This window comes from Phoxinus phoxinus (assembly GCF_949152265.1).
Source record: "Phoxinus phoxinus genome assembly, chromosome: 10".
NCBI classification, from domain to species: Eukaryota; Metazoa; Chordata; class Actinopteri; order Cypriniformes; family Leuciscidae; genus Phoxinus; species Phoxinus phoxinus.
In genome coordinates, this window is record NC_136885.1 from 1,204,000 (window position 1) to 1,220,000 (window position 16,001).

The following is a 16,001-nucleotide window of genomic DNA, read 5'->3' on the forward strand; positions in this document are numbered from 1 at the left end:
CCTACTGTGTTGCCCTTTTTTAAAAAAAATTTATCGTCACATTCAACCTTCATGTCATGCGAATTTATTAAATGTAGTCTAAATGAACATCTGAATATGTAGTTGTAGCCTATATCTGAATTCATAAGTAAATCATATTATATAGTTTTATTTTTGAATATAGCCTACAGAAGTTAAACAGGGTGTAATTATAAATTTCTTATAGTTATGTAGGCAAGTTATAATTATTTTTGACTATGTAATTGTAAATCAAAATGTTTCACTTTTTGGTGCTACAGCCAGCCTTATTTATAGCAGAGGAAAAATAGGCTACTCGATAAGTATAAAAAAACAATAATTAATATATCAAATGTTAATTTCCAAAAAGGTCCTTTGTCTTCTGGGGGCTAGCCCTCTCTTCCGGTTCTTTGTTTTTTTTTTCAGTCTTAAAATATGCATTTATAATCAGTATTTATACATTTGTATTCTAATTTAAAATATATGTGTATTATATCTTAGCAACAGATATAGCGTGATAGCTTTTCTTCTGTCAACAACTCGAACTAAAACAAAGAATCACAATGATTAAAATTAATCTCATACTGTTGTGTAACAATGTCAAAGTTAAAGTTTGGATTTAAAATCAAAATTACTTAGCCTACCCATTTTTTATTTTGTGACACAGAAACTGCGTATCAGTAGCGCACTGCAAACGCAGCATATGTGAAAGCACTATAGCGCGTGCTGCTCCAGTACCGCACACGCACTGCAAACGGAGTATGTGTGAAACGGGCGTGAGACGCAGACACTAATCCAGTCTGACTAATCACAACACAAACCCAAATGACACACTACAGTTTCCACAGGCATTGCTCAACAGTCTCTGGTTTGTTGTATTGGCGACTACTTCATTTGGGACTGGAGGGTTGTGTCAGTGGTTTAGTGGTTATATTATTATATCCTCACCACTGTGTGCTTCATCCAGACTCGGATTATGTCAAGGGAATAGAAGAGTCTGTAATAAATGGTCACTGTGAATAAATGCATCTGCTGAATTAATATGAACCTTTTTTAAAGTTTAACTCATGAGCATATCTGGCAAAAATGATTTTCACAAGATAAAATGAAATGAATTAGACTATTTTGGAGGCCAAAGGCACCTATTAAGGACAATAGCAGATAGATGTGTTCATTGTGCAGAAGCAGAGGAGATGTGAGCGTGTTCTTCTCTGTGTTGCTGACAACAGTCGTGTTCATACAGTGTGTGTGAGGAAGAGAAGTGTTCAACAGATCAGACGTGCAGAACGAGGGAATTAAAGGATTGAAGGGGAGAAACAACTACATTCCTAGAGTGACACACTTCACCACAATGCAGATCCTCACAACACACTCACATTACACAACACAACACACTCACATTACACAGCACTGAAAGCCAGAAGTGTGCAGTGATCTCACACTCATGATATTATCAGCTTAACACAGGTGTAAACTGGGCGTTCTGCATACACACACCTCTATAACACATCCTTTATGTCAGTGTGTGTGTCAGTGTGGTCCTGGTAAACCCTACATGGCTACGTAAGGCAGAGTAAATCTGTTCATTACAGAGCAGAAATACTCCCTGGACGCTTCTGTATTCAATTATTACACTCTAAAAAATGCTGGGTTGTTTCAACCCAATTTTGGGTCAAATATGGACAAACCCAAACATTGGGTTAAAAATGTAATTTAAAAATGTAACCCAACGTTTGGGTTTGTCCATATTTGACCCAAAATTGGGTTGAAACAACCCAGCATTTTTTAGAGTGTACATTGTTTAAATTATACATTTTTTCGCTCACTGTGATTTTGTACATTTCCGAAATACATCAGTCTCCTCTGATAACAGAAACTGTAAACTGTAATGTGGACTCATGCACTTTCTGTAAAGCTGCTTTGAAATGATGTGTATTGTGAAAAGCACTGTACAAATAAATATGAATCGAATTGAATCAAATCAATATTTTGTGTAGTTATTTAATTATGCCATCCAGTGTCGTGGTGTTCTCTCGTTTCATACAAACGCAGCGGCGGCCTGTTATGTCCAGGAAAAGACACACACACACACAGAGCTTTGACCGAACGCAACTTTAGTTGTTTACTTTTTCTAACAGTCACAGAATCCGGCACACTCAGGAGCATGCGCACAAGCATCACTTTACAACAGTATTACGACAACAGATAACAATGAAGAACTGGTTAACAACACAACATTTTCCCCCCTCCCACCAAGCTTAAGTATGAAATGTAGCTTCAAAGTCCTGGAAGTGCGCAGGACGTGCCCTCGCCCTCACAGGACGAGTTGACACAGGGGCATCAGCAGATTGAGAGCTTTGACCGTGATCAGTTCCCACTTCCGGCCTGATGACTTCCTCAGGATTCAGATTCAGTGGGGGCAGAATGAAGTCCATGACCACAGAACGGTTTCGGCTTTCATCCATAACGGAAGGCGTTGGCACTCTTCGAAGACAACTTGCATGCCAGCGTGACCCATTAGCAAGCTCAAAAGTGACTGGCCCTAACTGCCGTTTGACCTGGATGGGCTCGGACAGAAAAGAGCCCAGTTTATTGCTACGGTGTGGCCTTCGGGCTCTTACCCAATCCTGTGCTCGTATCTCGGTAGGCCTGGCACGATGCTTGCGGTCATATCTGGCTCTCATGTTGCGCTGACGTTGATGAACCCGTGCCCGGGCCGAAGAGTTCCCTGGGAGCTGATGAGGTGGCCGGAGCCTGGTCAAAGGTAATTCTAACCCCCTGCCAAGCATGAGACTGGCAGGGGAAACTCCTGTAGTGGTATGCTGAGTGGCGCGATAATGCAAGAGTGTCTGGGAGAGAGAAGCTTTGAATGCAAAACCTTGGGCAAGGTGTGCGCGTATGCCATTCTTCAGACTTTGGTTAAACCTTTCCACGCCACCATTAGCTTGGGGATGGTAGTAGGCAGTACGCATGTGGGCTATTCCTTTGGCCGACAGGTAGGATGAAAACTCACTGGAAGTAAACTGTGGCCCGTTGTCTGTGGTAATAGCCCGCGGAATGCCCCAACGGGAAAAGAGCTGCTCCAGGAAATCGACCATTGCGGAAGCTGTAACTGAGCCCATAGGCACAACCTCAGGCCACTTTGAGTGGAGGTCATACACCACGACTAGGAACCGCTGATGGTGGGGAACAGAGACGAGCTCCCCACAGATGTCCATCTGTAGATGCTCCCATGGCTATACGGGCCAGTCGACAGGCTGCAAGGGTGGCGGGGCTGGAGTTCCTGTTTTGCCACTAAGAAGACAAGGTGTGCAGTCACGTACCAGAGCTTCTAGCTCTCTATCAATCCCTGGCCACCAGACCAAGTCTCTACATCTCCGTTTCAGTTTAACTATCCCCACATGACTCTCGTGCGCCATTGACAGAACCCGCTCCCTAAGGGGCGGAGGAATGACTGCCCGGTGCCCCCTTGCAATGCATGACTCACCCCAACATGTCAGCTCTGTCTTAACTCGTGAGTAGGGGATCAGGTCAGAGCTCACCTGAGCTGGCCATCCTGACCGAATGTAGGTGCTGAGAGTAATGAAGAGTGGGTCTGCTGCAGACTCCCGCTGAAGTTCCTCAAGAGACACTGAGGTCTGTAAGGGCTCATACACTAACTGCACAAGGTCACTCTCAATGTCTGACTCCGGCTGCCTGGCTGTGGTGGTTGACTCCACAGCTGAACGTGACAGTAAATCTGCAACCACGTTGTCTTTTCCAGGGGTGAACCGCAGCTGGTAATTGTACTGATTCAACCTGTCAGCCCATCGGTGGAGCCTGAGTGGCTTGTGGCCAGTTCCCGTAGAGGACATGAGGGCAGTAAGGGCCTGGTGGTCTGTTCTGAGACTAAAGGATCGTCCATATAAGTACATGTGCCAGCGTTCACATGCCCAAATGCACGCCAGTGCCTCTCTCTCTCCCACTGAGTACTTCTGCTCCGCCATACTCAGAGCCCGCGAAGCAAAAGCAATAGGCCTTTCACTTCCGCCATGCATCTGTGACAGGACTGCTCCGACTGCCACCGCTGATGCGTCACATGTCACCAGGGTAGGACTGGAGAGATCAAAATGAGCTAGTGTTGGTGGTGACGTGAGGAGGTGCTTGAGCTGTTGAATAGCACGTTCGCACTCTGCTGTCCATGCCCAGGGGGTGTCTTGTTTGAGCAGCTGTCGCAGGGGTGCAGTGATTGCTGAATACTGAGGTAAGAATCTGAGATAGTAAGCAGTCATGCCCAGGAAAGATGCAAGCTTTCCAGCTAAGGCTGGCACAGGAAGGTTGAGAATGGCCTCCACATTGGACTGCAGCGGTGCAATACCCGAGCTGGACACCCGAAGGCCAACAAAGTCTATTGCTGGGGCTGCGAACACACATTTTTCTGCGTTCAGCGTCAGATTGTGTCTAGACAGAGCTGTGAACACCTGTCTCAGGCATTCATTGTGAGCGGCCTCATCCTTTCCATGTACAACAATATCATCTAAGTACACAGCCGTACCCGGGAGCCCTGCTAGGACAGTGGCCATGGTTTTCTGAAAGCAGCTAGGTGCTGAACTAAGGCCAAAAGGAATTCTCTTGAAACGGAACACCCCCATGTGAGTCACGAATGCAGTCAGGTTTCTACTGTCTTTGTGCAGGGGTATCTGCATATAACCTTGCTTAAGCTCCAGCTTTGTGAACACTGAGGAGCCATGGAAAAGTGTTGTGAGTTCCTCAATTGTCGGCAGCGGGTATCTGTCCGGCACCACTGCCTTATTAGGGCCCCGAAGGTCAATGCAGAGACGTATGCCCCCTGACCATTTCTTCACAACCACAAGATTTGAAACCCAAGGGGAGGCATCGATGGGCTCAATGAGGTCTGCTGTTAGCATCCCCTGCAGTTCAGTGGAGACCTGGTCACGCATGGCGAGAGGCACTCTTCGTAGTGGCTGGATGACGGGCGGTACATCCGGGTTAAGCAAGGGTTTGTGGGCGAAAGCAGAAAGGCAGCCTAAACCACTGAATAGGTTGGGAAACTGTGTGTGCCATGGTGAGTCCACCTGGAGGATAGTCACTCCGCTGTTGTCATGCAGAGAAAACCCAAGACTAATGAACAAGTCCAGACCCAGAATATTAGCACCGTGCTGTGTGACGTAGAACGGGAACTCTACCAGACGTTTCTTTCCGTATTGTACCGGCAGCTTAATTAATCCAGTCACTAATGCTGGCTTGAATGCTGGAGTTTCACAGGCGATGGTTGTAACTCCACTTCAGAGAAAAATTTCTTGTAGGTGGCCATATTAAGCAATGACACTTTAGCTCCTGTGTCAAGAAGCAGTGGAATGCAACAGTCTTTCAGCTGTACACCACACGTTGAGAAAGTGACTGAGTGAGGGCCAACTGTGTGAATTACTGCTGGTGAGGGCTGAGATGTGGGAAGTGAGCCTGAGCTGGACTTTGATCTGCACCACCTTGCAAAATGGTTGAGCTTACCGCAATGCCTACACTTTTGGCCGATAGCTGGGCAGTCTGGTGACCTGTTGGCATGACGAATGGAGCCACAGTTGCCACACCTCCGTCTTTGTTGGCTTGATTGAGGCTGCGTTTGCTGGATGATTGCACCTGCAGGCTGGAGCTCCTCATCAGTGACTGCATTTGCGAGTACAGTGGTAACATTAGTTTTAGCTGCATTATTCTCTGCTATTTTAGCTGCACACTGAGTAGCTTCTTCAATTTGGAGTGCTAGAGTGAGAGCCTTATCCAGTGTAAGTTCGTCATCCTCCATTAACAGTCTCTCTCTGACTCGAGCACTGCTTGTTTTTTCAATAAGTTGGTCGCTAATTAATTCATCACGGAGAGCACCGAATTTGCACGGCTCAGCGAGACTTCTTAAATCAGCGATAAACTGGCTGGCTGACTCACCCGATCGTTGGCATCTTTGTCTGAAGTTTAAGCGTTTTAGCAGCACACTATGAGTCTTTTGAAAATGTCCCTTTAATCGCGCAACAGCGTCAGAGTATGTCTGTGCAGTGCCGAGTGACTGGAAGATCCGTAATCCCTCTACTCCGAGACAATGGAGGAGAAGCGCGCGTTTTCTCTCATCCGAGACATCATCCAAACCCGCGGCAACCAGGTACGTCTGAAATGACACATACCAGCGCTCCCACGGCACGACAGGTTCACCAGCGTGGGGCAGAAATGGCTCAGGTGGAGGCAAAGATAAAGCCATCCTCGTCGCCAAATGTTATGTCCAGGAAAAGACACACACACACAGTGCTTTGACCGAACGCAACTTTACTTGTTTACTTTTTCTAACAGTCATAGAATCCGGCACACTCAGGAGCATGCGCACAAGCATCACTTTACAACAGTATTACGACAACAGATAACAATGAAGAACTGGTTAACAACACAACACGGCCATTTTGTGATTATTGTTTTGTACACTGTTGGATTATGAGATACAAACAGGTACGATTTTAAAACAGTTTAATTTGAAGTCAATATCTCTTATCCCCATAATTATTTATGTGTTGAAATGCTGTGTAATAAGTGTTATGACTGTATACCGTATCTCTTAGATGTCTGTCGAGTTTGATCTCGCCGCTGAAACTGCCCGGTCTCACCCCAAAACGTCATATACTGACGGGTCTTGACCATACGTCAACATACGACGAAAAGGGTACCCCTATAACGTCAATATGAGACGCAGACATAAGCGCACCAGCAGCGCCTCCTAGCGGTACCCTAACGCATACCTAAACCCAACCATACTCGAATCGTCACACATGGACGTTAAAGGGTACCCTTTTCGTCGTATGTTGCCGTATGGTCAAGACCCGTCAGTATGTGACGTTTTGGGGTGAGACTGTGTTAGCTCAGCGGAAGCTTTGCGTTTAAAGAGCTAATAAAATATTTCAACTCAGATCAATATTTTGTGTCTATTTGTTGACTTATGTGGCAAGTATCCGTGAATAAGCGTGATAACCCTTGTGAAAAAAAAGTGCACTTTAGTGTACTTTTATAAAGTGTACTTATTACACAAATAATATACTTTAAAAGTATACACTTAAGTGTGAATTAAATGCAATCTTTTGGGCGCACTTAATGCACATCAAGTATAATTAATTTCAAATTTATTACATATTAAGTTGAAATAAAATGCAATAAGTTGCCATTAAGAGTGATTTTTTGGAACAACTTAAGTGGGACTTTAATACAACTTTATATCTACTTTCATAATTGCTTCTAGTGTCTTTAAAATATACTTAAAGTGCACTACACAATATACTGACACGCAATTAATGTGAACTAAAATATACTTTAATGTCAGTTAAAAATACACTTAAGTGTGAATTAAATGTATTGTTTTGGGCGCACTCAATGCACATTAAGCGTAATTAATTTCAAATGTATCACATATTAAGTTGAAATAAAATGCAATAAGTTGCCATTAAGAGTGATTTTTTGAAACAACTTAATTGGGACTTTAATACAACTTTATATCTACTTTCATTACTGCTTCTAATGTCTTTAAAATATACTTTAAGTGCACTACACAATATACTGACACGCAATTAATGTGAACTAAAATATACTTTAATGTCAGTTAAAAATACACTTAAGTGTGAATTAAATGTATTGTTTTGGGCGCACTCAATGCACATTAAGCGTAATTAATTTCAAATGTATCACATATTAAGTTGAAATAAAATGCAATAAGTTGCCATTAAGAGTGATTTTTTGGAACAACTTAAGTGGGACTTTAATACAACTTTATATCTACTTTCATTACTGCTTCTAATGTCTTTAAAATATACTTAAAGTGCACTACACAATATACTGACACGCAATTAATGTGAACTAAAATATACTTTAATGTAATATACATGTACATCGTTCGTTATATAATTAAATACATTTATAATTAAAAAAAATTATAATAAAGTTGTAATTTAGTACATTTCAAATTTTAATAAAAAAAAATCTCTTAATAACCTAGTTACAATCAAAAGAAACACTATACATAAACACAAACAGTTACAACACTTTAACTCCTTTAGAAAGAGTCTGGAGGACAATGAAGCTTATATGCACAATCATTTTCTTCCTCAAATACCAAGGTACCTAAACATCACAGAAAACATTATGCATTTTTACATTTTCAGAAAACATTCTGTATGATATATAAAATTGTTTTTGTTTCCATGTAATTTACTGGTACTACTACTTTTGGGGTAATTTGGAATTTGGTCCCCATAAACACACACACACACACACACACACACACACACACACACACACACACACACACACACACACACGCACACGCACACGCACACACACACACACACACACACACACACACACACACACACACACGCGCACACACACCTAATATTAACAAAGATGAATAAATACAGTAAATAAATTGTTCATTGTTAGTTCATTTTGGCTAATGTATAAACTAATGTTAGCAAATGAGACTTAATATTAAAGTAAAAATATTAAAGCTCTTAAACCTTTACTAGCACCAACAGGACCAAATGGTTTCTTCTAAAATCTTACTCAATTACAGTGAATGTAAGTTTGTCTAAAAACAAAACAAAATCTGAAGAACTCCAACGGCATAAAAACAAGAAAACCAAAATCGTTTGTCACCAAATGTTTTGAAGTTGTTGGAAAGTGCTGTTTATGTCTATGTCCCAGAAGCTCTCTGGAAATGTTCCAGAGAAGCAGGAAAGTCAGAAAAAATACCTTGAAGAAAGAAAACAAAAACAGAAGGAAAACAATTGTTTATAAAAACAGATCCAGTCCATTATTATATTTGGCTCAATTGAATGAAAGTGATAGATATAGTTGCGCTTTAAAGTTATACACCTTGCAGTATCTGCAAAATGTTAATAATTATAGTAATAAGAGGGATAACAAAAAATTGTGTTCTCTTTTTATTTAGTACTGCCCTGATGAAGCAGTTTATTCATTGCCCAATCAAATGTCAATAAATTCTCGTCATAGTTGTCGTCATTTAAAACTGCTTTTTATTTAGTTATCCTCTCGTTTTCGTCTGTGAAAAAATGTCGGTGACGAAAATAATGATACAAATTATTCGTCATTAGTAACATTGCAAGATGGCTGTGGATGAACACCAGTTGTTTGAAACAGCTTTGGCCGCTACAATGAACGAGTTAGACTTTTATCTAAAAGAGGAACAGAAGACGGTGCTCGAAACGTTCCTTTGTAAGAAGGATGTTTTTACTGTTTTGCCGGCAAGAGTCTAATCTACCAGTTAGCTCCGCTGGTAGCTAGGCGTATGGGGCTTAGTTGTGATTGGTCGTACTAGTATTATCCAATTGCGTGCATTGAGATTTTCAAATACATGCTTGGTGCCGCCCCTCGAGTTGGGTGATTTATATTACTCAATGCCAGACCCTTAATCTTTCGGATTTGGGTCTGGATTTCCAGGCTAGCAGTTCCTGGATGTTAAAGTTGAATTTACTGTCCAACCACTGAATTTGCGAAGCGGAAACATTTTTTTGACCGAAAATCACCTGTTAAATATTATAGGTTGTATTTTTAAACCATTTGAATATTTTTGAAGTAAAATATTAAAGGTGAATATGGATTATTGGATTTTTAATAATGAAAATGGGTTTGAAATGTTTTTAATGGAAATATTCACAGCTTAAATTTCAACCCAATGCAATCCCTAAAAATACAATGCATTAAAATGCAAGCATAGTTAATGCAATGCATTTTTTTTTTTTTCAAGTAGTGCAATTCAACAGGCTTTTTTGTTTCAAAAACATTTGCCATTATTTTACTTCCATACCCAAGACCCATGCAAACGTTTCCTCATCTTGGCTTGTAAGTTTCAGCTTACCGCGCAAATCTTCATGAAGGATGTTCCTGTATTTACTGGTACCACGGTTGACACAGCAATTCTGCGGCCCTCTTCCTTTGGTTTGATACCTGTAAAATATATGATGATTATAGGGGCATCTGTAAATGCACAGGTGGGAATTTATTACTTACAAATGGAGAAGATTTAAAGTATTTAAAAGCTATAGGGATAGTAAGTGACTTGATAGCAGTGTTTCAGCTTGATCAGGGTGTGCTGTCTGTGCAACAATTCATGACAAATTATGTAACGTTAACATCACCTCATCAATACAGGCCTGTGATTCCACACCGCTTCCACTGTCTCTCCAATCACATATGAACTGATCCTGCAAAATGAACGTGTAACTCAAGATAAGCACAAAAAAATAACATATTCCAAAACAAATAGTAACTGAACAACTCACTCTTCAAATGCAAAAATAAAAAAATAATGCTACATTACAAGCATTATTTCTAGAGTGATATATTAAATATTTATGGTGGTTATAACATTGATTATATGTATTAAATGTATATAAATGTCTTCGAGTGTTACAATATTGGATCTGTATTTAGCAAATTTGTCATTTAGTAATGTTTAAATGATTTAAAAAGTCGGTTTAATTAAATTATATATTTTTTCAGCAGCCAAATTCGTCGAACACACCCACACGCGAACATATTATGATGTAAGAAATTATTAGAATGCAATCATAGATAAATTATTGAAAACCTGATTAATTCACCTCCCGAGTCTATTGCGTCTGTCTGCGATGAAAATAATTTAATGTGTTACACTCTTAATCGCAATAACAACTGCCATGTTACGGTGAAAATTTTAAAATAAAGAAAGCATCAAGATATACTTACTTGACTCATTATTGCAGTATAACGTCTCATCTGTAATCAAACGTGGCGTTCTCTTCCTGATTGCGCAGCTTCAGTTTCCTTTCCTCACGAATCGCGATTACAGAAACATAACAGTGCATTTTTCAAACTCTAGTGAAGTAGTGCGTCATCGTGACGTAGTATTTCTGGCGCATGCGCATTAAATAAAGTTAATATATTTCATGCATGGTTATATTTCAGCTTTTTAATTTCTGTTCAAACTCATTGTGTTGTTAGACTCTGTAAGTTCACAAAACTTGATTCATTCACCTAACTAAAAGTCAATCATTTTTATAGTGTAGTGTAGTCTAATTTAAATGAAATGTATTTTAACTGAATTTAAATGCAATTTAATTTTGTTTAGATTTGTTTAACTTTGCTCACAACTAAATGTGTTTAATTTACTTAGATCAACATAATGATATTAAAAGTATTCTCTACACAGATGTAAAGTACAATACATTAATATTAAATAAAGAACTCCTCTCATAAATTACATTTTATTGTCAAATATTATGTAGAAAACTGACACTTGTGTGTTTAGAAATATTGTAATGAAAGTGTACTTACTTTAAGTTAAACTTAATTAGACATTATAACAAAGTGCATTTGTAAAAAGTGCACTTAAGTGTGTTTAGAAATATTGTGATGAAAGTGTACTTACTTTAAGTTAAACTTAATTAGACATTATAACAAAGTGCATTTGTAAAAAGTGCACTTAAGTGTGTTTATAAATATTGTGATAAAAGTGTACTTACTTTAAGTTAAACTTAATTAGACATTATTACAAAGTGCATTTGTAAAAAGTGCACTTAAGTGTGTTAAGAAATATTGTGATGAAAGTGTACTTACTTTAAGTTACACTTAATTAGACATTATTACAAAGTGCATTTGTAAAAAGTGCACTTAAGTGTGTTAAGAAATATTGTGATGAAAGTGTACTTACTTTAAGTTAAGCTTAATTAGACATTATTACAAAGTGCATTTGTAAAAAGTGCACTTAAGTGTGTTAAGAAATATTGTGATAAAAGTGTACTTACTTTAAGTTAAACTTAATTAGACATTATTACAAAGTGCATTTGTAAAAAGTGCACTTAAGTGTGTTAAGAAATATTGTGATTAAAGTGTACTTACTTTAAGTTAAACTTAATTAGACATTATTACAAAGTGCATTTGTAAAAAGTGCACTTAAGTGTGTTAAGAAATATTGTCATTAAAGTGCATTCCCTTTAAGTACACTTAAGTGGTATTTAATTTGAACTATATTATATTATCTGCAAGTGCACTTTTCAAAAAGTATACTTTTATGATATTAAGCACAAAAAAAGTACGCTTTCAATACAATTAAGCACACTTCTTTTTCACAAGGGAATGTACATCCAGCCGGTTGTGATCTCAGAATAAACCCCTTCAGGTGTGTGTGTGTGTGATCTCAGAATAAACCCCTTCAGGTGTGTGTGTGTGTGATCTCAGAATAAACCCCTTCAGGTGTGTGTGTGTGTGTGTGTGTGTGATCTCAGAATAAACCCCTTCAGGTGTGTGATCTCAGAATAAACCCCTTCAGGTGTGTGTGTGTGTGTGATCTCAGAATAAACCCCTTCAGGTGTGTGTGTGTGTGTGTGATCTCAGAATAAACCCCTTCAGGTGTGTGTGAGTGTGTGTGTGTGATCTCAGAATAAACCCCTTCAGGTGTGTGTGTGTGTGTGTGATCTCAGAATAAACCCCTTCAGGTGTGTGTGTGTGTGTGATCTCAGAATAAAACCCTTCAGGTGTGTGTGTGTGATCTCAGAATAAACCCCTTCAGGTGTGTGTGTGTGTGTGATCTCAGAATAAACCCCTTCAGGTGTGTGTGTGTGATCTCAGAATAAACCCCTTCAGGTGTGTGTGTGTGTGTGTGATCTCAGAATAAACCCCTTCAGGTGTGTGTGAGTGTGTGTGTGTGTGTGTGATCTCAGAATAAACCCCTTCAGGTGTGTGTGTGTGTATGATCTCAGAATAAACCCCTTCAGGCTGATGAAGACCTGATCCTGATCACCCTGTCGGGTTTATTCTGAGATAACAACATTATCCCTTACTTAATAAATGAACCTTATTGTAAAGTGTTACTGAGAAGACCGTACTCGGTTACTAATGTAACCTCGGTTCCCCTTCGAGAACGTTCACTTCGTATTGCGTTACGTAGCTAACATGCAGTGAGGAAACTCCTTTCCTCCAGAATATTGAAGCTCATATTTGAAAACATAGTGCAGCTGCACAGCAATACCAGCAGAGCTACTCGCTCGCCCAGCGGCTGTGCTGAGGCATCCTATGGCGAGGCGGCTCAGACGCGCCAACCAATCAGGCAGCTTGGCACCAAGCACGTCAGAATGGGCGTGGCTTTTAGCTATAAAAGCCCATCTATTCCGCCATAGCACAGGTTAAATCGACTGAAGCGATAACACCTGACAGATTGTAATAGTCCGGCAGGCTACGCAATACTCGTTCCTTACTCTCAGGGAACCGAGGTAACGTTAGCAACCGAGTAAGTTCCCTTTCGAGAACGGTCACTTCGTATTGCATAGCTAATACGCAGTGGGGACGCAATGTAAAACGCCACACTACAGCAACTGATTCCGTCTCGAACTGGAGCCTAGGGTGACAACCCGAAACACAAGCCACTAATAAAACCAACGAACCAGACGTGAGTCGGGTCCTAATGGACATAATGAGGGCTCATGTGGCCAGAAATACTTCCCAGGACAATGTTGTGCTTATGGACAGTAACTTGTTAGACTGATAAGACCGGACGCCCGCCGGGTTGAGCCATCACACTGAGAGGACTCGGGCTTGTAAGCAGGGTACCTCCAAATTACAGAACCTAACCAATGTGGACGGCGAGGACCAGCCGGCTGCGCAAGTGTCTTCTATTGGTACACCACTGGACCAAGCCCACGAAGAGGCCACGCCTCCTGTGGAGAACTCGAAGCATCTCCGCGCCATGCTACGTTCACACCAAACGCGAATAGAGCGTCAAATTCGCGGCTAGTTTGACGCTTGAACATTTTGAATGCATTCAAAGCGAAATCCGAGGCGAAATCCGCTTCTTGTGGGAGGGGCCAGTGCAGGCGGTTCTGTTTGCAAGAAAGGCCGGAAAATGTAAAAATACTACTGTTATCGTGTCACGAAATGTAGTTTTAAGAGTTGTTCAGTCGAGAATGTAGTTGTTTAAAGCTCAAATCTGTGGTTTATAAAGATAGCGCCTATTTAAAAATTTGATCTGACGTTTCGGAGTCGTGAGGTCCAGGCGATCACCGGCGCTCAGCGCTCATGTAACCCGCTGGAGCCGCCTCACCTCGGCTAGTGCTCCTGACGTCTGCCGCTGGTAAACGAGACATGTTTAAATTCACAATCTATAGCTTCGGTTCTATTATATGACACATATAAGTTCAAATACATTAATGACCCGTTATAACGTCAGTCAAACGACTTCTTTAATTATGTGAGTTTTTCTTCATCTCATTCAGAAATGTGACTGCAAGTGTTCAGTGTCACATTCACATATATCTGAACAATGTCATTCCTTCTTTCACGCGGGCATTTAGTCATATTACAAAATAAGTTATTGAGGCCAAACATTTAAAATGACATTATAAACTGAAAAGCGGGCCTTCCCCCGTTTATCACGTCACTTCACCACGTGACAGCAGCAAGCAGGCTCCTGATTGGTTGACGCCAAAGTTAAAAATGTTCAACTCGGACGTCAGACGCGTGAATGCACAAAGCACCACTCGCGCTCAATTCACCTCATTTGCGCGAACTGAACGCGTAAATGAGGCAAATTCGCATCTACCGGGCTGCGCTAAACGCCTCATTCGCGCCGCAGGACCTCCAGACGTTGACCTTAACTTTACCTTGACTTAACATTGAAATCACTCGCGCCAGACGCTCTATTCGCGTTTGATGTGAACGCGGCATCAGAGTTCGGCCTGCCGCTAGCACTGGGGGTCAACTGAGCCTGACCACTCTTCCTCAGACGCCGCGATGGAGAGGCTGTCGTCGAGCTGTTCCCCGTCCGATCCGCCGGAGGAGACGAGGCTCGCTGGGAGGGGTCCGCCTGAGTAAACAGGACCGGCGAAGTGGACTCTGATGGAGGAAGCGATGGCGGGGACGTGGCCGGCGTGGGCTCGCTTAACTCCATGTGCTCAGGTTGACGCTGGCTGAGGCGCTTCTTCTTCCGCGGCTGAAGTAGTGCGGGAAAAGGAAGCGCAGAAGGACCGGTGCCGCCATCTTTTTTAAAGAGAGCTAACCGTGCCCGCAGCATGAAGACGGGCAGGCTGACGCGACGGCGAACACATGCGTGTGCGTGGTCACCGGATGGCCGCAGGAGAGCGGGCGACAGAAGAGAAGGCGCTGGTCCGCTGCAGCTAAGGCTCGTTCTAGCAGACTCGACGGCGAAGCTTCGTAGAGGAGACAGAGACGTGAAAGGTCGCTGAAGGAGTTTATCCTGTGCTGTGGCGGAATAGAGGGGCTTTTATAGCTATAGGCCACGCCCCTTCTGGCGGGCTCTGACGTGCTTGGCGCCAAGCTGCCTGATTGGTTGGCGCGTCTGAGCCGCCTCGCCATAGGACGCCTCAGCACAGCCGCTAGTAGCTCTGCTGGTGTTGCTGTGCAGCTGCACTGCGTTTTCACATGAGCTTCACTATTCTGGAGGACAGGAGTTCCTCACTGCGTGTTAGTTAGCTATAGCTACGCGATACGACGTGGCCGTTCTCGAAAGGGAACCGGAGCTTTTCCACACTCAAACAGCAACAACACACACTGAAGTCAGACTCCGTGTCTTCAGTGAAAGAACACGAGAAACATGTTTACAGCAAAGTGAATATTTATACAAGAATCAATTTACAAACTTAAAAAAAAAAATAAGAGTGGTAACGTTCTAGTTCAAAATGAGTAATCTAAGAAATGAAGTCGTGTGAGAAATGACACAATAATCCAATGAAAGATTCTGCTTTCCATCATCAGGTCATTATGGGCGAAATATTTCAAATGACATTTCAGGCCTGAAGGCGTCCAGAGCAGGTCTCAGTCGGCAGCGCCCTCTTCTGCAGGTGTGTGTGTGTGTGTGTGTGAGTGTGTGAGTGTGTGTGTGTGAGTGAGTGAGTGTGTGTTCTGAGGCGTTTAGGGTCGATCTTCTCCAGGTGTGTGTTTGTGTGAGTGTGTGTTTGTGAGAGTGTGTGTGA